The sequence below is a fragment of the Megascapheus bottae genome, chromosome 12, assembly GCF_031878675.1.
Source record: "Megascapheus bottae isolate mThoBot1 chromosome 12, mThoBot2.hap1, whole genome shotgun sequence".
NCBI lineage: Eukaryota > Metazoa > Chordata > Mammalia > Rodentia > Geomyidae > Megascapheus > Megascapheus bottae.
The window spans coordinates 33,688,762-33,711,435 of NC_143520.1; the positions used below are offsets into that span (position 1 = coordinate 33,688,762).

At 36.5% G+C, this 22,674-nt stretch overlaps 1 long non-coding RNA gene across 3 annotated transcripts in view; it reads left to right on the forward strand.

The window, feature by feature from the left end:
* The window catches only part of LOC150056413 (uncharacterized), an 81,732-nt gene that overhangs the window by 7,802 nt on the left and 51,256 nt on the right, over nt 1-22,674 (forward strand). For all 3 annotated transcript variants that reach the window (XR_016537324.1, XR_016537325.1, XR_016537323.1), the window contains exons 2-4: nt 1,774-1,854; nt 4,783-4,932; nt 6,839-6,905. This is a non-coding gene — a long non-coding RNA (uncharacterized LOC150056413). The remainder of the gene's footprint in view (nt 1-1,773; nt 1,855-4,782; nt 4,933-6,838; nt 6,906-22,674) is intronic.

Here is a 22,674-nt window from a genome sequence, read left to right on the forward strand (position 1 = left end):
ATCTCAGACCTTGTATATCAGTTCTTGAGTAGTTAAGATTACAACTATGAGCCACTAGTGCATGGCTCTATGTAGTTTTAAGAAGAGAATATTATGGCCAGAATCAAACCCATGTTAAAAAATTTCCATATGTGCACACACATACATATATGAACAACAAATATTGTAAATCAAATGCTAGACCACTGAGCTACAACCCCAGCCCCTCCATATTGTTTTTGATGACTATATTCTGTATATTAGATTATATTTTAAACTATAACCATGGCATGGAACTAAGTGAAGACAAGTTGAATAGGTGTGTATGTGGCACACTATTTTTTAATTGCTTTGGGAAAAAATAAGTCAGAAATTTATTGAAATAACAATATAAATATCATCTATAGTATATAGAATATTGATGTATCTACTCTATTCGTTTGAGATTCACATTTTAACTTTTATCAACTCCTACTTATTCCAGCTTTTACAATAGTATCCAAAGGAAGGAAGTAAAGGGGAGATCTATGAGACTCACAAAAAGAAAAACAATAAGTAATGTACAGACAGATTAAAGAGAAAACAAAAGATTGATGTCCTGAGAGACTAGGAATGAATAAGTCATGTTCGATGGAAAAAGAAAGAGCTAGAGAGGCTGGAGGAAAGCTTAAAGCATTTTGATTGATACAGAGAATGTCAAAGCAAACATCATTTTTGCATTCTATGAAATATCAACGAATATGTGAACTACAAATTATTTCATTTGATCAGTTCATCAAGTCAAAGAAATTACATAACTTATTGCAGATCTGGAAGATTAGTAAAAACCAGAGCCCAAATTCATACCTCAGTCTATCTGTTTTTAACCAAAACCCAAAGCAGGGTTGGAAAGGTCATTTGGCCCCCTCTGGATAGAGAGGAAGCCAGATGCCCTGTTCTTTCTTCTATTCTTCTCCAGCTAATTACATCTCTGATTAGGACAGTACAAAGGAAGATGCACAGAAGAGAAGATTGACTAGGGTGAGAAGGGACACAGGCTTGGAGAAAGGAAGATGATTCATTTGTAAACTCTTTGTCCTTCAGCACTGGGATAGGCCTCCTGGGAGGAAAAGCTGTGTGTATGGGGGCAACTTGAAGGAAGGGTTACTTAGAGTAGAAAGAGATGCTAGGGTAGAGGTGGTTTCAGACATCCAAATCTTAGTAAGGCAAAGAAAAAGCCAAACAAACAACAACAAAAAAGTTCTTCAGATTTCCTTCTTCATCTTCTTTCACACAATTGTATCCTGTCCTATCCTAGTCTGCTGTGCGTCAGCAAGTTGCCAGAGCAGTGAATTAGCCAGACAAGGTTTCTTCTGTGTCTTGCTTAAGGCTGAGAATAACTTAAAGAGAATTTGTTTACTGAAAAATAGTGGTATTGGACAGAAATTTAGGGTACTGTTTGGTATAATTTTCCTGTGTTGACGTTGAATGCTATGTCTCCAACGTTCCAATGGCAAATAGACAAGGTGAGGAAAAAGTTATGTTGTCATAAAAATGATAAATATCAGAACTCTTTCCCTTTTAAGAAAGCATTCAATTTTTAAGTATGATCAGATAAAATATTATTTATTGAAATGAACTCCAAGAAATAGAAATAAAAGCATTCATTTTTTTAAAACAAATTTTTGCTACTTTGTGTGATTATCTTTTCAGAGCTAGAAATAAAGGTCATTTTTAATCCCCCAGTTCTAGTTCAGTGTTGTCACAAATTGACTCCTGATAAAACCACATTGAACTTTTTTCTCTTCTTATTAGAAACAGGTTAGGGGCTTTTAATCAAGAATGAGCACGGAAGAATGAATACTCAGAGGCCTGTTAAATATTTCAATGAGGCAGGTCAGTGTCAAATCTACAATTTAACAAATGTTAAATTGCTCATACTTTTTTTTTTTAAATCTCCTTTTCCCTTTTAAAGTTCCTGGGTTAAAAATTAAACCCCTACAGTGAAGAGCACCTGTTATTTGTTTGTTCTATTATGCTGCTATACTGAAATGCTGTCTAAATTAGCATACTTAAATCCTCATCAATTAAAAACCTCAATCACCTTTCTCCCTTTCACATGTAGATGAAGACATTTGTCTAAGGTGGGAAGTAACAAAGGAACTTTTTTAACAGTTGAAGACCTGGCTGAAAAGGAGGGTAATAAGATTGATCTATTGTCCCAATTTTACCTTAACACTAAGGAAAGTGTTCAATGAAAGTTATTTGGGCCAAGTAGTGGGCTGTTTGCATTTCAATGCTGCTCACCATTAGAGACATACATTTTACAACAGGCTTTTCCTCCCATTGCTCTTTACCCCAAGGTAATGAGAGTAAACAAAGCACCATTCTAACTTGGGTGCTAGTAGTTGTTATTTTTAAACTAGGGAATCTTAGTGACCTCAGGATAGTGACAAGAATATGTGGTGCTGGCAAAGAAAATTCCTAGAGATGAAAACTGACATGAGGTCCAGGGGTTAATTTCTGGAACAGACAAATTTGCATACAAATGAAAAATGATGGGATTTCTGTTCTCCTAAATTTTCAATGTCATCAGCATCAAACAGCAGCTCCAGCTCCCTTGTCGTTTGAAGAATATTCATTGCTTTAGAAGAAGGGGCACCTTGTTGGGTGTTGAGCTCAATGCAGGTCAATCACTTAATTTGTGAAACTTCATCTGGAGTGTGAGTTTTTGGTGCATCTTTGTAATTCTTCAAACCTGCTGAAATGGCATTTATATTTATAATTATAAACTTTTCTGAATAAACATTGGGTGGCACATGGGGAATTCTAAGCATTTATCTTTATGGTTCTCATGAATGACTGAATATGTTTAGCCGAAATTACCTTTGCACAGAATTGGAGAGAATGACAAGTGGGTTTATGCATTAAAATTGCTAGATTTGAGAGATAGGACATGATAATACTTAGGAGTTTTCCCTAAGCATGTAATTATTTCTTCCTTTATTCTGACCTTTGGTTATTCATTATTTTTCTTTTTGTCTTTTGATAATGTATTCTCCACCCTACAACTATGAATGAGAGAGAAAAGATCTGTACATTAACATTAGGACTAAAAAGAAAAAGTACCTTGTTCCACTTTTGAGATCTGAAATGATCCAGGAATTTCTTAAAGAAATTGCAAAGGGGCAGCTACCTTGTCGCAGTATTTGAAGTATAAAATTAAATATTACAAAGTACTGGTAAATAAAATGCATCTGTTTTTTCTTTTAGTATAGGGGTTCATCTTGTAGCCCAGGCTGGCCTTCAACTCATGATCCTCCTGCTTTAGTGTCCAGTGCTGGGAATACAGGTGTAATCTCATACCTGAAAGAATACATGTTCTTTAAAAGACATCGCCCCATTTGTAAGGAAATGGAAAGACTTAGAAAAAATCATATTAAGTGAAGTAAGCCAGACTCAAAGGAACATAGGCTCAAAGGTTTCCCTCATTTGTCATAATTAGTAGAAACCTTGGGCTCTCCCGGCAGAGGTTTACAATAGAGAAAAACCTAGATACATAAAGCCATATAGAATGACGCTAAATGAAAGGACCTCCAGGATATAAAAACAAAAGCCATATAACATGTGATTATTGTTCTTAATGTACTATGTTATCTCTCATCTTTTTTGCAGTCCCTTAGTTATCTGATATATTGTATATATGTTTATTGGGTTATTTGAAATAGGATAGGGAAGGGGGAAAACAAGATGAGGGGTGGGGTGGGGGGGAGGGAAATGGGGACCAAGACATGAGAAAAGGTATCAATGTTTGTGAAGTAATGCACCTTCTATCTGGCGAGTATAATGTAATCCTTCTATTAATTACAATAAAAAAGAAAAAAGAATACATGTTCTTTAACTGGCAAATACATATGCATTTACAGTTTGGTCATAGGTCACAATAGATACTTTTTACACTTATGTACAAATTTATAACAAATGCCTTAAATTTTTTCATCAGTTATTTTTATTGTGATTATGCTATGCCAAAGGGGAAGTTGGAGCCCATTAAAAAAAGATTTCAAAGTTCGGATATTCTGTATAGCCAAGGAGTTTTGTATTGACTGTGCTGTCTTTTCACCTAGTTTTATGTATCCATTATCACAACGATATAATTAGAAAAATTGCTACAATCTTTAGTCCTGGTTGCCTTGTGATGGAATTGCTTGAATGCTGAGTAACTGAAGCTTGTTTGTGACCCAGTGTGTTGTGAAGGCAAACTTCAAAGACAATATTATTATCTCCAAACTCCAGCTCCTGAGTGTCTTGGAAGTATAATATAGTAAGGCTTAAAACTCCCTGCTGAACAAAGGGCAATTTGACACTGAAACTACTGTTAAATCACCATTGAAACTCTGGTTTGCAAAAGAGTTCCTATTAGGTAAATAGAGCTAAAGCTTTTTAAAAACCATAGGGAAAGCATAACCCAAGTCATAGGGGAAAAAAATGGGAGAAAAGTCTTTCAAATTGGACAGTATGTGTTGACAAAATTTCGAGATTTTAAAACATGTATCTACACATTTATTTTATAAATTGTACATAAGACTGGCTCCTTTTCCAGTGCAAAATCAAATATTTAGATTTGCACAAACCTAAGGAGCCAGATTTTAGACAAAAAAGAATTTTTTTTGTCAGACTGTCAGTTTCTGAATTTCTATCACAATCTGTTCAGCCATTTCTGTTGGAGGCAGGCGTAAACTATACTGGAGCAAGTGTGCATTTGTATTTATTATTAAAATGGAAATACTAAATCCTGCTTTCTAATGGTCTTCACATTTATAGCATGGCTACTCGTCCCAAAGAAGCAGACTGAAGATGTGGGTATGAAAATCACGTAAGGAAGAAGAGAAGAGGTTCAGTACAAATGTCAACAATCAGCAATCCTATAAAATAGATTTTAAATATAAAAAATTATCCTACTCCTTTGCTCCAGTAAGTTTACCTCTGCCAATATACACTTTTTTTCTGCCTTCAAAAGAAACAGGAAAATGAATTGCTGGTGGCAAAACTTGTTACTTAATGTTTTATTTAATACCATGATTTCTTTATTTCATCCTCTGCACTAATCTAAAAATAAGAACTAGGTTGACAGTTTTGAGATCATTTAATGCACACACACACACACATACACACACATATATATGTATGTCTTTGCAAAGACTGCCTAAAAGAATATTAAAGATAGAACTTGAACCTACTGTAATTAAAACATTATCAGGAAAAACAGATACCAAATCTTACTTAATGATTTGTTTATGGAGCCAATCCTTTCAGTTAGGACTTTTCAATATATGGTGCTTGATATATTCAGAATTACATATAACAGAGTTGAGATCCAACCTGGCATTGTCCTTCCCTTCATTAGTCAAGCTCTTTTATAGAAATAGGATCAACCAGTTCTTTCCATAGTAAAGAGTTGAAGTCTACTTTCAAATTAAAAAAAAAATCTATGACAGAAAATTTATTATAATTATTATCATCATTATTATTATTTGGTCAGTCATTGGGCTTGAATTCTGGGCCGGGGCGCTGTCCCTGAGCTCTTCAGCTCAAGGCTACTGCTCTACTGGTGCATGGCTAAAAGTTTTTGATACAGTTGAAAACCCATGAAAGATAAAAATATTCTTTAAATATATATATAATACTGGCCAAAGTTCACCTTTGTGAAAAGAAAATCAACCTAAATGAAATGAAACAAAGTGATTTTCTCTAGGAATTCTGATTTTGGATTCAAATTCTGTAGAAGACTACTATTTCTGTAGAATACTAGATTATGTAAGAAATGCTAGAAAAATACAACAAAGTAGAACATGTGAGTAAAAAGACCAGAAAGTATAGTAAGCACATGACTATTGATTTTTTACTTACCTAGAATCCATTCTCTTTTATCCTGGTAAGGAAAAAAATAATGCCAGTTGTCTACCATTTTTTTTTTTTTTTTACTATTTTTTGTCACATGGCAGATATGGGAACAAAGCTACACCCATTAGTCTCCTTACAGAGAGATGAAAGTTTGGAATTGTTGGGGATTCATGGTTTGCTAGAAGTCTACTTTTGTTTGTTTTTTGTTTGTTTTATGTTTCTAACTCCTATTCATTCTTTCATGCAACAAGCATTTCTATGTCAGGTAGGTATCATGTAATATATCAATACAAATCAGTTTAAAAGATAATGCTAAGCACATTGTGTTTATTAATACTGTGCTAGGCCCAAAAGAAAAATAATAAAGCAAGCATGGAAGACGCATTTACTGTTGGAGTAGAACTGAAATTTAAAATGGGAATCCAGGAAGGCTTTTCTGAGAAAGACTTGTGTGCAAAAGGGGTGTGCAGGAGGGACGGGGTGAATCTTCCCAGGATCTTGAGAAACAACTCCTGATACAAAGGTCTGAGGTGAGATGAAATTTTTGTTTTTTTGCCAGTCCTGGGCTTCAGCTTAGGGCCTGAACACTGTCCTTGGACTTTCTCAAGGCTAGAGCTCTACCACTTGAGCCTCAGCACCACTTCCGGCTTTTTTCTATGTATGTGGTATTGAGGAATTGAACCCAGATCTTCATGCATGCCATCCAAGCACTCTACCACTAGGCCAAACTCCCAGCCCTGAGACAGGATTTTAATCTAGTTCTCAAAGGATGTGTGAGTGGAGCAAAGAGAAGGATGAAATAGTAGGAGGTGTGTTCAGAGAGATTCAGGGGCTGGAGATAGATTACCAGGTACAAAATGGGTACAAAAATGGCAACTTTGCCTCTGAAAAAGAAGGGAGGGCTTGAATTGTTTAAGTATCAGAGTGACATTTATCTACAGTATTACTTTTTAAGCATCATCTATCTCTTCATTAGTTGCAAATAGACAATGGGCCAAGGCGGAAGCCAGAAGACAAGTGAGGAGCCTCCTGCTTTAACTCAGGTGAGGGATGATGGCTGTGAGCTGCAACACAATGACCAACCTTGAAGTGTTAAGAAATTGTGGGATTCTGGTTATGATTGGGTCTAATTTTTCTTTGGCTTCATGAGCAACTCTATATTCTTGCAATAAATTAGTCCTCTTTCTAAATTTAGAAACATTGAATTTTTATTCTTGCAACATGAGGACACTGAGGTATTAGGGATGTCCATAAATAATTAGAAATGTAATAACCTCTTAATAACTCCATGACCTTGGGCAAGTAGCTTAACCTCTCTACATATTATTTCCTCATATATGAATTAGGAAAGAAATAATAGGATGAAACATTTGAAATAGACAGTTTTATAGGTCAAACAGCAACTGTTTCAAAAGGCTCACCTTTAGACCTAGCAGATTGGTTGTTGTGAGGATTAAATAAGTGAATATACGTCAGACATTTACAATCATGCCCAGCACATTGTAAGAGCTAAATAGTGTGAGCTTTCACTGATCTTATTATTAGTATTTTACATTCCCATCATCGTTATTTTGTATTCATTTTCTAACACAGTCCCTGTAACAGCACAGTCAGATACACAGGGCATACAGTAACATTGTGTGTACAAGAGAGCCTACCATAGACTTTAAAAGTTGTCTGCCATCTTAAAACAAGCCTGTGGATGAATGTCTATCTTATTTGTTTCAATTAACCATATGAAATTATAATAACAACTAATGAGTACATTATCAATAATTAGATGTAAAATGATTATGTATTACCTTTCTATGAATATTTTAATTGTTTACATACATGAAACCAAAGATTTGAGCCTTTTTTTATTTCTCTGGATAATGTATAGAGAGGTTACAGTTATATCCATCACATAGTAGGCACAATACTTCTCACACATTGATATCCCTTCTCATGTTTTTGCCCCCGTTTCCCTCTTCCCACCAAATCTCAATCATCTTGTTTTCCCCCTTCCCTTTTCTGTTTCAAATAAGGAAATAAATGTATATAAAGGGTAACAAAGTCAGATACAGTAACATCATGAGAGTAACTATAAGGGCAAAAAAGAGAAGAGAAATAACATAGTACATTAAGAACAACAATCACACAAGATAAAGGTCTTGTTTCCATATCCCAGAGTTCATTTCATTTAGTCCCATCTTATATGACTTTATGTACCTAGGTTTTGAACTCTAATAATCTCCTGCTAGGAGAGTCCTAGATGTGTACTAATTATTACAAATGAGGGTAACCACTAAATGTATGTTCCTTTGGGTCTGGCTTACTTCACTTTATATTTTTTCCAAGTCTTTCCAGTTCCTTACGAATGGGGAGATGCCATTCTTTCTGATGGCAGCATAGAATTCCATTGTGTAAAAATACCACATCTTCTTGATAAAATCATCAACTGAGGGGCATCTGGGTTGGTTTCATATCTTTGCTATGGTAAATGGTGCTGCAATGAATATCGTTGTTCTAGTAACTTTAGCATGTCCTTGTGTCTAGAGAGTTGGATAAATGCCCAGGAGTGGGATTGTTGGGTCATAGGGGAACTCTATGTTTAGTCTTTTGAGGAACCACCATACTGATTTCCATTGTGGTTGAATAAATTTATACTCCCACCAACAGTGTAGTAGTGATCCCCCCTGGCAACATTCCTGCCAGCATCTATTGTTATTAGATTTCTTGATCATGGCCATTCTAATTTCAGTAAGGTAGAATCTCAGAGTTGTTTTGATGTGCATTTCTTTTATGGCCAGAAATGGTGGAGCATTTCTTCATGTCCATAGGTCATTTTTATTTTCTCTTCAGAGAAGTCTCTCTTTATGTCTTTTAAGTCTTCAGCCCATCTTTTTTTCTTTTTTATTAAAGAATTTATTAACATTGGTTTTTACATCATATTTCAAATGCCATGTTTAACAAACAAGTGTTCAAGAAGGGAATCTCTATATACAATCACTGGCACTTATATTTTAGAACATAATCAAAATTAGGCTGAGGGTTTGTATGTCATAGATACATATTAATCTATGTAATAAAACATTATGTCTATAGAATCATAATTTTTATGTCTATGTAGTTATGTTTATATTTCTAGTACCATGTCCATAGCATTGGGTATACAACTATAGAGTCCTCACTCTTGTACTGTTTGGATCTAATAGCCACATATTAAGGATACCATGTGCCTTTTGTTCCTTTGGTCTTGACTTGTCTCACTCAACATGATTCACTCTAGATTCATCCACTTCCCTGCAAATGCCAATATTTTATCTTGTCTGTTGGCTATGTAGAATTCCATTGTGTGTGTGTGTGTGTGTGTGTGTGTGTGTGTGTGTGTATAATCACATTTTCTTTATCCATTCATCTGCAGTAGGGCATCTGGATTGTTTCCATTGCCTGGCTATTGTGAATAGTGCAGAGATAAACACAGCTGAGCAGGTGTCCTTATCATATCTTGGGTTATGGTGTTCAGGATAGATGCCCAGAAGCGGTATGGCAGGATCATAGGGAAGGTCTATTTTCAGTTCTTTAAGAAACTTCCACACTGCTTTCCAGAGTGGCTGAACTAGTTTACAATACCACCAGCAGTTCAATAGGGTTTCTTTTTCTCCACAACCTCTCCAGCATCTGTCATTGTCTGAGTTCAAAATCTTGGCCAATCTTGTTGGGGTAAGGTGGTATCTTAGGGTTGTTTTATTTGCATTTTCGTTATGACCATGGATGATAAGCATTTTCTCATATGCTTTTCTGCCATTTTAATCTCATTTTTGATAAGTCTCCCTTGTCCATTTAGTGAATGGTTTGTTGGGTTTGTGGGGGGGGATTAGTTTCTTGAGTTCCCTTTAGATACTGGATATTAAGCATTTGTCTGATGTATTATGGGTAAATATCTTTTCCCAGTTGGTTGGCTCTCTGTCTAGTTTAGTGGCTATGCTTTTATCTGCAGAAACTTTTTATTTTTAGGTAGTCACATTTATCGAGTCTCTCTCCAATCTTTTGTGACCCTGGGATTCTGTTCAGGAACCTTTTGCCTGTGCCTATGAGTTCCAGTGTCTCTCCAATATCTATTTTGTAGCACTTTCAAGGTTTCCGATCTGACATTGAGGTCTTTGATCCATTTTGAGTTAATGCTGTGCATGGCGAAAGGTTAGGGTCAATTATTAGTTTTCTGCATGTGGCTGCCCAGTTTTGCCAGTACCAATAATTGAATAGACTGTGTTTGTTCCACTGTATATCTTTGGCTCCTTTGTCAAATACAAGTTGACTATAGGTATGTGGTTCTATTTCTGGATCTTCTATTCTGTTCCATTGATCTTCTGGTCTATTTTTGTGCCAATACTATGCTGTTTTTGTTATTATAGCTCTTTTAATGGGATAGTTGGTTTTTTTTTTTGAAGATTTGTTTTGGAGAGATTTAATTTTTTGAGCTGTAGGCATATTTTATATATGAGGCCTTTGTCTGTTTTATGGCTAATGAAGATCTTCTCCCACTCTGTGATGCTTTCCATTCAACTTGCTAGCTATATCCTTTGCCATACAGAAGTCCCATTTGTCTAAACTTTCTTTAATTTGTTGTGTTTCTGGGTCTTTACTGAGAAATTTTTGACCTGTGCCAAGGAGTCCTACTGTATCTGCTATTCCTTCTTGTAAAGTTTTGAGGGTGTCTGCCTTTACCTCAAGGTCTTTGATCCATTTGGAATTAATTCTGGTGTAGGGTGACAGAAGGATCCAGCTTTAGTTTTCTGCAGATGCTTAAACAATTCTGCCAACACAACTTGTTGAAGAGGCCGTCTTTCTTCCATACTATTTATTTTTGTCTCCTTTATCAAAGATTAGGTGGCCATAGATCTGTGGGATGATTTTTGGGTCTTCATTTCTATTCCATTGATCCAGGTTGTTTTGATTACTCTAGCTCTGTAATAGAATCTAAAGTTTGGTATTGATATTCCTCCAGCACCGTTTTTTCTGCTAAGGATTGTTTTTGTATATGAGGTCTTTTATTATTTCATATGAATTTTTGGATTGCATCCTCTATTTCCCTAAAGAATGAGATTGGGATATTGATGAGTTTTGAATTGAATTTGTATATAGCCCTCAGCAGGATTGTCTTTTTCATGATATTAATTCTTCCAATCCAGGAGCATGGGAGGTTTATTCGCTTCCTCAGTTCTGCTTTAATTTCCTTTTTCAGGTTTTTAACATTTTCATCATAATGGTTCTTTACATTCTTACTTAAGATAATTCCTAAGTATTTTATTTTCTTTGAGGCTATTGCAAAAATAGTTGCTTTCCTGATTTCTGCCACACTCTTTTTGTTGTTGGCATACAGGAAAGCATTTGATTTTTGAGGGTTAATTTTTTACCCTGCTACTTTGCCAAAGTTTTGAATCTGTTCAAGCACTTGGGAGTGGAGTCTATAGGGTTCTTTAAATATGGAATCATGTCATCTGCAATGAGGGAGAGTTTCACTTCCTCTTTTCCTATTTGAATCCCCTTTATGTTTGCTTCTTGCCTTATTGTTTTGGCTAGGAATTCTAATACCATATTAAAGAGGAGTAGAGAGAGTGGGCATCCCTGTCTCATTCCTGATTTTAGAGGCAATTGCTTTAGTTTTTCACCAATAAGTATAATGCTATCTGTAGGTTTGTTATACACAGCCTTTATTATACTGAGGAATGTTCCATGGATTCCTAGTATCTCCAGTGCTTTTAGCACAAAGGGATGTTGGATTTTGTCAAATGGTTTTTCTGTTTGTATAGAGATAATCATGTGATTCTTGTTCTTGTTTCTGTTGATGTGCTGAATTATATTTTTTTATATTTTTTATTGTAATTAATAAAAGGGTTACATGATATTTGCCAGATAGAAGGTGCATGAATTCACATATATTGGTACCCTTTGTGCTGAATTATATTAATTGACTTGCATATATTGAACCAGCTTTGCATCACTGTGATGAATCCTGTTCAATCATAGTGTATAATTTTTTGGATGAGTTATTGAAGACAATTGGCCAATATTATGTTGAGAAGTTTTGCATTAATGTTCATCAAAGAAATAGTCTATAGTTCTCTTTCTTTGATGAGTTCCTGTCTGGTTTTGGGATGAGGGTTATGCTGGCTTCATAGAATGAGTTTGGCAAAGGGCCTTCACTTTCAATTTCATTGAAGAGTTTGAGGAGTATTGGAGTAAGCTCTGCTTTGAAGGCCTTATAGCATTCAGCTGTGAGTCCATCAGATCCTGGGCTTTACTTGGATGGGAGGTCTCTTATTGCCATTTCTATTTCATTACTTGAAATAGTTCTGTTTAGTTGGGTTAGGTCTTCTTGGTTCAATTTGGGTATGTCAATATTGGCTAGAAATTCAACTATCTCTTCTAGATTCTAAATGTAAAGTATTGAAAGTTTTGAAAGTATTCCCGTATGATGTGCTGGATTTTGGTAATTTCTGTCTTGAAGACAGCAGAAAGATAAATCTTGCTTTTTGTTCCAACTAGACCATCTATGCCATTAACTGGAGAGTTAAGTCCATTGATATTGAGGGTTAGGATTGAAAAATATCTACTAGTTCCTGCTTAAGCCTTTTTCTTTAGGATCCAGTCTGATGAGTATGTCTTTTGGTCCTGATAGTTTATAGAGTTGTTTTCTGAAGAGTTCATTCAAGATTTCCTTCTTTCTGTGTATGGGTCTTATTTTTTCTTGATCTCATATGTGTATCTAATCTCTCAACTACTAGCATGTTATTGGGGTTTCTAATACATAGTTAAAAGACTGAATGGGAATTAAGTGAAGGGATAAATTGGTGACTATAGTCTGTGTTTTATTAATTAGGAAACAAAACAAACAATAATGTATCAGATTGCCCAATTTCAGAAACTACTGAATGAAGTTGCCTATAAGCCCAGGTTGCACAAGCCATGGTCCAGAATGCCATCAAGTGTGGTATAAAACTTCAGACCAAAATGAAGCAGTAGGTGTGCAAAGACTTGAATGTGCCTACCAGATGAAACCTACCCCAGATGGCATATCCAATTTAATCAACATCACCTGTGAGCCAAACTGAACAGTAAATGTTAAGACAGGATCACTAATAATGGGGACCTGGAATGTAGCCAGAATTAAAACAATGATCTGCTTAACAATCCCTCTGGGCTGGATGCATGTGGAGAACGGATAAATGCTGGATATGAAAACAGCTGTTCTATGGCAAACTGAAATAGGGCAATCATAGATAGCAAAGGGAGAAGAAACACTTGAAAGTTGTCTTAAATAAAGGCGTGCTTTAAATAGTGTGTGACCTGGCTGTGGCCTTTTAAGAAGCAAATACCACACAGACACCACCCTGTCATGGATCTCTGGAGAGTGAGGGAGCTCTTGACGAACAGCCTTTGAGATTACAAAAGGTAATGACAAGTGGTACTGCTGGTCTCAATATACACAGATCATCTTGCATCCCAAACATTACCACTTTCTATAAACGGCTTGTAGGCATTCTATAAAGGACCTTGTTTCCTATATGCTCTTCATCATTTATTCTGAGATTGTAACGGCATGATATCTTCTCATTAGGACCACAAACTCCTTTAGAGTAGAAATCAAAGCTGATGTTCAGAATATTTTTAAATGACAGAGACCACACATGTTGGCTTCCCCAGCTATTGCTCCCCTTTTTTTGAGTTAATGAGTCTACAAGATGAAATACACTAGAATCTTGCATATATAGTGTTTTCTGGAAAGATTTCTTGATTAATTGAACTCCTAAGTTTATTTTTCTACTTATCTCTCATCTGGGAAAATCCTCTATCAGGGGGTAATGTCTCATGAACACAACTGAATTGAAATAAGCATGACTATTATACACCCAGCAGTAAGGACTAGTAACCACACAGGCAGGCAACTAAGTTAAAAAACAAACTTAAAAATGAGAGCAAAAATGCAATAGTCACAATGGGAGATATAAATTCTGCCTCGGTATACTGATATTGGAGGCTATCTCAAGAAGATGGTGTTTTAAACATTATATAGATTTCTAGAAATATATTTTAAAATCAACTACATGCCCAAATGTTTGAAGAATGAATTTAATTTTAATCATTTAAGAGTTATAATATCCCTTAGGTTTAGTGACTATGATTTAATTTCAGATACATAAATATTGGACCAATTACTCCAAACTTCCCAGTGTAAGAGTTTACATGATACCTTCCTGGGGCAGAGGCTAGTAGTTTTGTTTCACTGTTCACTGTACTCTGGAAAGAGGCCATTACTCCTAAGAGAAGCTACAAGTGTTTGATAGAATGAATTTTTATATTTTAATAACTCCTGGTTTCTAATGAATACTACAATTATGGATTTATTCAACAAACCCTTATATAAAGTATTGAATACAAATTTAGATAAACTTTATCTGAATATCCTAGATTTTTTTAACTTATAAGCAGCTAAGTAAAATATATTTTTTCTTTCTTTCTTTAACCATCAGAGTTATCTAGTTTAAAGTTAACTCAGTTTTTAATAGCCCTTGGGTCTGATTTGTATTCATGCAGTGGGAAAATTTCAGGGTTGCAAAGGAAAATTTGATCCTTTATTCTTACTGAGTTGGCTTAGTTAATCCTAGTTGGAAAATTATATTCCAACCAGTTCATTTAGCTTTAATTAAAAAAAAATCAGCATTTCTTAACTATTCTGACATAGGCAAATATATACCAGTTCTCTAAACACAGAGTATTAGTACTCCAACAGATAAGTATAGATGTACATAAATATAGATGTACATCACAACTCCTATTGACCTAATGGCTGAATAAAAGTAGCAGAGATATAAGTAAGTAAGAGCAAAATGATGCTGTAAATATGTATGATGAGGCCTGAGGAAGAATCCATGATTACCACAAAGAAAGATTGGGCCTGCTCTCTTTTCCATCTCTACTGGCTTTCAAGGTAACTGCTTTAGGGATACAACACTTACAAATGAAAATGCTTTAACCTGTGAGATAGCTATCTGTAAGGACATGTACTACCAACCATCTCCCTATAGAAACAACTTTGTTGCCACATTATTCTTTGTAGCTTTCTGGTGGCTACAATGAAACCATATAAATAATTTTTCCTGTATAACTGTGGGATTTCAGATATTCAAAAAGGTCTGGATAGCAGAACAATTGAAAGCCATTTCAAGTACCATGAAGTAGCATGTCAGGTATATCTTAGAGCCTTTCTTATGCTTCATGTCTCTATCTGTAGGAAGACACCTGGTAATGTGAAGAAAATATGGTGGAGAGAACACATTGATAACACATGCTTCCTCCTCAAACCAAATTGCAGTTTTTGTTTTGAATCTTATCTCTGAGATATCCTTCAGATGACCAAAATAATTCTACTGTCTCTCTACAGTGTTTAGCATTACTACCAATTAGACTCCAGGCAGCTTTGTAAGAGCACAGCAGTGTCACATTACATAGAACAGATGTCAAAATAAAGGTTCACTAACTTGAAGCAACTTACACAAATAGAACATTCAGGTGTATCCAGGACTGTGAGAGGAGAAAGAGAAATTGCATTTCCTGACATTGAATGATATCCTGATAGGCTCCTTCTTGGTACGCTAGCAGAGAGAATTTTGTAAGCAATATTCTGTGAACAAAACACTTAAGAGAATGTATGTATACAATAGTTTTTTTTAAAAGGGTTACTGACACAGATGCCAATTTGGTGGGGCATATGGAACATTTACACTTGCCTTTTTCTTTCTTTCTTGCTACAGCTGGTGCTGATTTAGTATGTGAAATTTTACTAGCAGGAGTGCTAATCAAGACAGAGATTCTGTAAGGATTTAGTCATTTATGTAGGGGAAACTACGGGTATCATTAAAAAGTAGAAGATCATCTTATGGAAAAAAAGCATTATCATTATCAACCTCATTTTTAAACCAAACAGACACAACAGTACTGTAAGTATCACTTGAGCAGTTGAAAAAGTCAGAATGTTTTCCCTGATAAGTTCTATGAGGACTGGATTCCCAGTTTAAAGTTGTGGTAGAAGCATGGAAAAGTTTGGTAGCATCAGAGTAATGCAGAAGGAGTATCAATTGAACTGTACATGGTTCAATCAAGCTGCTTTTATTTAAAAACTACAATTTTTGGTATAAATGCACAATATTTGGTATAATGCACAAAGTCTGAGGACTTTGGAGGGAGGGGCATTGCGATGGATTTGACTTTTTATGTTTGAATTCAAAGTCTTGCAATAGGAAGCTCCATGTTATATAGTAATCCACTAAATACAAGAGTTCAGAGAAAAATTAAATACATGAATATTGTTCCTAGGTAGCAACAGAATCATTGTTGGTACATTAAATATGTTGTACAGGTGGCTTGGTGGATTTGGAGACCTGAGTTGCAGCTACAAGACATCTGCTATCTGAGGAAGCTTGCAATGTGGCAAAGTGGTGTTTGTGAAAGAGTGCCAGCTGCCCACAGCTTTGCTTCCATAGATGAGTGGGAAGTATTGGAGCTCCCATGGAAGCAGTACACTACTCCTGGTCTCCATTCCCTGACAATGTAAAGGACATGGGGGGGTCAGGAGTGAAGCCCAATGAGACACACTTGGACATGCCACAAGTCATCTTTGTTAAATGCACAATGGTTTGTCCATGAGTATGAAAGTGAGAATCATAAGCATGTCACCCATTTTTATCTATTTTCCGTGTTTTATTTCAATGACTTGTTGTAAGTTTTTTATTTTTTTTCCGCTATCTTGATTCATATCTTGAAAATCCTCAGAAGGAATATTTGAAGAAAGTAAAGTTTGCTAAAATGCAAGCAATAAAACATTTTATTATAGGTTAATTACTGTTATAAATATTTTATTTGATTTAATTGTTTTAGAATATTTTGACATAAACATGACACCTTTATAAGCAGAATACATGTTACAAACTATAAATAACTTTTGTGACTAATCAATTAAACTTAATTTATGGAGTGCTATCATAGGCCAATTACTTGTTTGAAGCAGAAGGAACAAAAATTGTGCAGCACAGCCCTTTGTCTGTTCATAACGTAGAATATTTTAAAGTCAATATATATCTTAACTATTTTCTTTTCTTTTTTCTTTTTCTTGGCAGTCTGGGATTTGAATTCAGGGCCTTGCATTTACTAGGTGTATACTCTATCTCTAAGACATGCCTCCAGCACTTATTTTCTTTTTCTTTTAAATGGAATGTTTACTATAAAAAGTATAACTTTCTTATCTATCTAGTTGAAACAATAGAAATTTAATATCTACTCTAATATATAAGGAGGAAAGAATGAGTAGCACTGTAGTGTTTTAAATTTTAAAACAATTTACCCTATCAAAAATTTTGTCTATATACAATACTGCCTTAGAAATATAATTTCAAGGAAAAAAAGAAAGGTCAGGAGGTATTGGTGGCTAAAATGTATTTGACAAGATCAAGAAGTAAATTTTAGGCCGGGAGTTTGGCCTAGTGGTAGAATGCTTGCCTAGCATGCATGAAGACCCAGGTTCGATTCCTCGGTACCACATACATAGAAAAAAGCTGGAAGTGGTGCTGTGGCTCAAGTGGTAGAGCTCTAGCCTTGAGAAAACCCAAGGACAGTGCTCAGACCCTGAGCTGAAGCCCAGGACTGGCAAAAAAAAAAAAAAAAAAGAAGTAAATTTTAAAGGCAAAGTTGGAGAATGAAAAGTATTTTTAGCCATAAATTTATCTACAGAACACACACACCACACACACACACACACACACACACACGTATGCAAGTACTCTCGTATAACAATTTAATCAGTAGTGATTTCAAAGCAATAGCAGGTTCTCTTTAGAAGTTTTGTTAGGATATGTTGACAAAAGTAATTTGTTTCTAAAATTGTACTTGATAATTACTGTTTGAGAAATTTCTCCTTGAAGAGGTCATTTAATTAGAAAACATTTGTAATAAATTTTGGAAGAAACTCCATTATTTCCCCTTAAAAGTATCTTGAATTGTCTATTAATCATTTATTCTGCTGTCCATACTTATGAGTAATAAGGATAAATAAATGCCAACTGTGAATGACAAATATGTATCCATTTTCTTTAAAATGAAGTTAGTTAGCTAGAGAACAAATTAGGAGAGTTCAGACAGCATTAGGGTGACTGTGAGCATATGGCACATTTGAACTGTCTGCAGGTCAACTTCTACTTTTGCTTTCCAAATGTCTGCCAGTAGTTGTTAGGATCTAAACACACATGTCAATGGGTGGCATTCAATGATATGAAATCATTCGGTAAATTCTTGGAGTGAGTGATTTTGTTTTTGTCTTTGTTTCCTTTGTACAACCCTCCTTAGAGCAGTTTTTAAAATGTGCCCTGGAAAGATGCATTCTTTTGAAAGGTGATGTTACCTTTTGTTTGTTGGAGTGGGTTAGAGGAAACCATGTGCTCCTTGTGAACACATATTTATGCATGTATGTGAAGATGCATAGAGGCACAGTGATTGGTAGCTCTAAAACCACAAAGGTGCTCAAATGGGTACTTTGTCACTTTGCTCAGAATCACTTTGTGATTCTGTTAATGATGTTTTAATGGTGCAGTGAAGAGCTGTCTCTTTATTTTTCTCCTTTCTCTGAAGTAACTTCACTGTTTTTCTGGGTGCTAAACTTGAGCTCTTCAGTTCCAGGCTACTGCCCTAATCCTGAGCTTGGAAGTTGTTCCTGAGCTCTTCAGCTCAAGGTTACTGCCCTACCCCTTGAGCCACAGCATTGCTTCTGGTTTTCTAGTGGTTAATTGGAGATAAGAGTCTCATGGTCTTTAGTGCCAGGCTGGCTTTGAACCTTGATCCTCAGATCTCAGCCTCCTGAGTAGCTGGGATTACATGCGTGAGCCATCATGCCTGGTTAGTACCTTTGCTCTGTAAAGCCAGCGATGTTTAAGTCACAGGAGTCCAATGGCAGTGGCACCACAGTAGGCTATTTTTCCAGAAATGGTAATGATAGGCGAAAACAACTGCAAACTTGATGGAAATGAAGTAGAAGCCCTGGGAGAGACAGGAGAGGGATTGAGATTTACAGAAAGAGAAATGAAAAAAAAAAAGAAAGAAAGAATAATAGAAGGGATGAAGACAGTGAATCCAGCAAATGGAAAGACCTGTGCAGTTCTGATGATTACATCGATTTTGAAATATTCCTTTGGAACAACTCCTGGCTCTGAAGAAATTCTGGACTTAAATGTTTAACTGGGAAATGCTTCTCACTTTTGCAATGTCAGAAGAATTTTGATAATATGGTCAAAATCCCTTGATAAATCCACAAGGATACATTATTCTTAAGATATGTGGGTTGATGGGAGCCAGTGGTTCACACAGTAATCCTAGTTACTCAGGAAGCTAAGAACTGAGGATCTCAGTTGTTTAAAGTCAGCCTAGGCAGGAAGGTCCATGAGATTGCTATCTTCAGTTAACAAGTAGAGACCTGGAAGAAGAGGTGTGGCTGAAGATATAGAGTGCTGTCCTTGAACAAAAATGTCAAGGGAAGCCAGGCATGGTGGCACACACCTGTAATCCTAACTACTCAGGAGGCTGAGATCTGAGGATCAAGGTACAAACCCAGCCTGGGCACAAAAAGACCTAAGATTCTTATCTCCAATTAACCTCTAGTAAATGGGAAATGGTACTTGGCTCAAGGGTAAGGCTGTAACCTTGAGCTGCAAAGCTCAGGGACAATGCCCAGGCCCAGGGGTAGGGTAGCTTTGAGATGAAGAGCTCAGGGACAGGAGTTCAAGCCCCATGACCCACAAAAAACAATGCCAAGAGAGAGTACAGGCACAGGTCCTTGAGTATAGGCCCCAATACACACACACACACACACACACACACACACACACACACACACACACACACCATGAATGTTTTCACTAATTTTAATGTTGGAACTTTTTTTTTTTAACCCCAGGGCTTGGGCACTGTCCTTGGGCTTTCTCAAGGCTTCTGCTCTTCCACTTGAGCCACTTCTGCCTACCCCTGTTTTTGTTTTTGTTTGTTTTTAATTTGTAGGCTGAGTCCAGAAGAAGTAGTTTTAAAATTTCTTTTGGCTAGTCCTGGAGCTTGAAATCAGGGTCTGGTTTCTGTCCTTGAGCCTCTTTGTGCTCAACGCTAGTGCCCTATTACTTGAGCCACAGAACTACTTCTGGATTTTTTTTGGGGGGGGGATTTTTTTTTTGAGTAGTTTATTAGAGGTAATACTCCAACTTTCCTGCCTATATGAATTTGAACCATGATACTCAGAGCTCAGCCTCCTGAGTATCTAGAATTACAGATATGAGCCACTGTGCCTGGCTAGTAGGAGGTTTCTGAAAGAATGTGGAGCTCTCTGGCAACAACAGAGATTAAAAAAATCACTTTGAAGAGCAGAAGATGTATGGCAGGAACAAGAAGTAATGATCCTGAAGAGTAAAAAATGACATCATGGCAGGTAAAGGAGATCAGAGCCTCTGTAGCAGCAGTTAGTTCAAGGAGAGTCAGTTTCTACTGTTTTTCAGGTGCAATCGACCATGACTATTTTAGAGTGAGGGGTGCTGCTTGATGAAGGGGAATGTGCTGTGTTTGGGGCCCATTTTGACAATAGAAGAAGAAGCACAGTAATTTTGGTTTGAGATGGACAATTGTTGAGGGCCCAAGTCAATTCATCAGGGAGGTCACATGGAACAGCAAATGTGCTAGTGATGTGGGAAGGGGCTGATGAATTTGGACAGTGAAGGGGGGGTTGAGTGGTGGTTACTGCCTTTAGGTAACTGATGCAAGAGTGGCTGTGTGTAATTGGTCCCACTAATCTTCCTTTTGTGAAAATTTCCTGGGAATTCTGACCAACAGGAAATCTGAGGAATCTTAACCGAAATATGTAGTCACTGCTAGAAATTGTCTAATACTGTAAATTTTACCTTCTTTGTTCTCTGTCTAAGATTTTTGGTCAACTAAGGACAAATATTTAGCTTCAGCATGGCATGATGAGTGTATCTAAATGTGTTCTGTATATGTGACTAGGTATTTTAGATACTACAATGTTTTCAACCTTGAGAACCACCCAATGATAACTGAAATCGCTAGAGTAGGTCAAGAATCATGGCAGCTGTTTCTAAAAAATTCATTCTGTCAAACCTCAACTGCACCTTCCATTTCCTGTTCAGCACTTGGTTTATTCACCTCTGTTTTTCTCCTTTGTTTCCCTGATTGCTACTGATCTAAACCCTCCCATTTAAGTTAAGAAAACGTCAAAAAAAATGCTTTACAGTAATTGAAACCATCCAGTACAAATTTCCACTTCTTATTCCTTCCTTGGTGTTTGGGACATAGTTTTCTCATCAATATCTTTGTCTCTCCATTGCTCACTCCTAGTCTTCTTTTTGCCCCTCAAGTAGAGACTGCCCAGAATTCTTTGTTGCTCCTCCTCCTCCTCCTCCCCCCCTCCTTCTCTCCCTCTCCCTCCTCCTTCTCCTCCTCCCCTTTCCCCTTCCTCCTCCAGTCAGTGAAAAGAATCCCTAGGGGCTGGGAGTTTGGCCTAGTGGTAGGGTGCTTGCCTAATATGCATGAAGACTTGGTTCCATTCCTCCATAACACATACATAGAACAAGCTGGAAGTGGTAGTGTGGCTCAAGTGGTAGAGCTGTAGCTTTGAGAAAGCCCAAGGACAGTGCTCAGGCTCTGAGTTCAAGCCCCAGGACTGGCAAAAAAGAAATCCCTACCTAATTTTTCTCAGAACTCAAAGCCTTATCTCATTAGAAATTGCATAAATCTTAAAAAAAATCAACATGCTGAAATATGTGTTTATGAATTTTTAATCATTTTATCCTTGAATATAGTATGTTTTTCAGTAAGATTTTGAATTTTCTACTCAGATGTCATATCTTTTGTTGTATTTACTTCTTAGGTAGTTTGTATTTTTTTCATTTTTAAATTTAATTTTGTTCTTGGGGTGATATACAGAGGGGTTTCAGTTACATTCATCAAGTAGTGGGTATATTACCTTTTTTTTTTTTTTTTGGTCAGTCGTGAGACTTGAACTCTGGGACTGGGCATTGTTCCTGAGCTTTTCAGCTTAAGACTACCACCCCTCTTGAGCTACAGTGCCCGGGATGGCTTTGAACTGCAATCCTCAGATCTCAGCCTTCTGAGTAGCTAGGATTGCAGGAGTGAACCACCACAACCAGCTGGGTACATTATTTCTTGAACATTATTACCCCTTCCCATGTTTTCTCCCACTTTCTCTCTCCCCACCCCCTCCTTTTCTTCCTTCACATTTTCAAATACACAAATCAATGTATATACAATATACCAAGTACCAAAGTCAGATACAGTAACAATATGAGATAAATCTTAAAGGAAAAGAAAGAAAAAAGAAATAGCTTCAAGTAGTACACTAAGAACAACAATTACAGCTGGGCACAGTGGTTCACACCTGTAATCCTAGCTACTTAGGAGGCTGAGATCTGAGGATCAAGGTTCAAACACAGCCTGGGCACTGAAGACTAAGAGATTCTTATCTCCAATGAACCAGTAGAAAATCAGAAGTGATGCTGTGGCTCAAGAGGGAGGGCAGTAGCCTTGACCTTAAGAGCTCAGGGACAGTACCCAGGCTGAGTCCAAACTCCATGACCTACCCCACCTAAGAAAAGAACAGCAATCACAAAGATACACGTTTTATTTATCCTGGAATTCATTTCACTTAGACTCATCTTTTATGGACATATGTACATAGCTTTTGAGGCATTATGATCCTCTGTTAGGAAA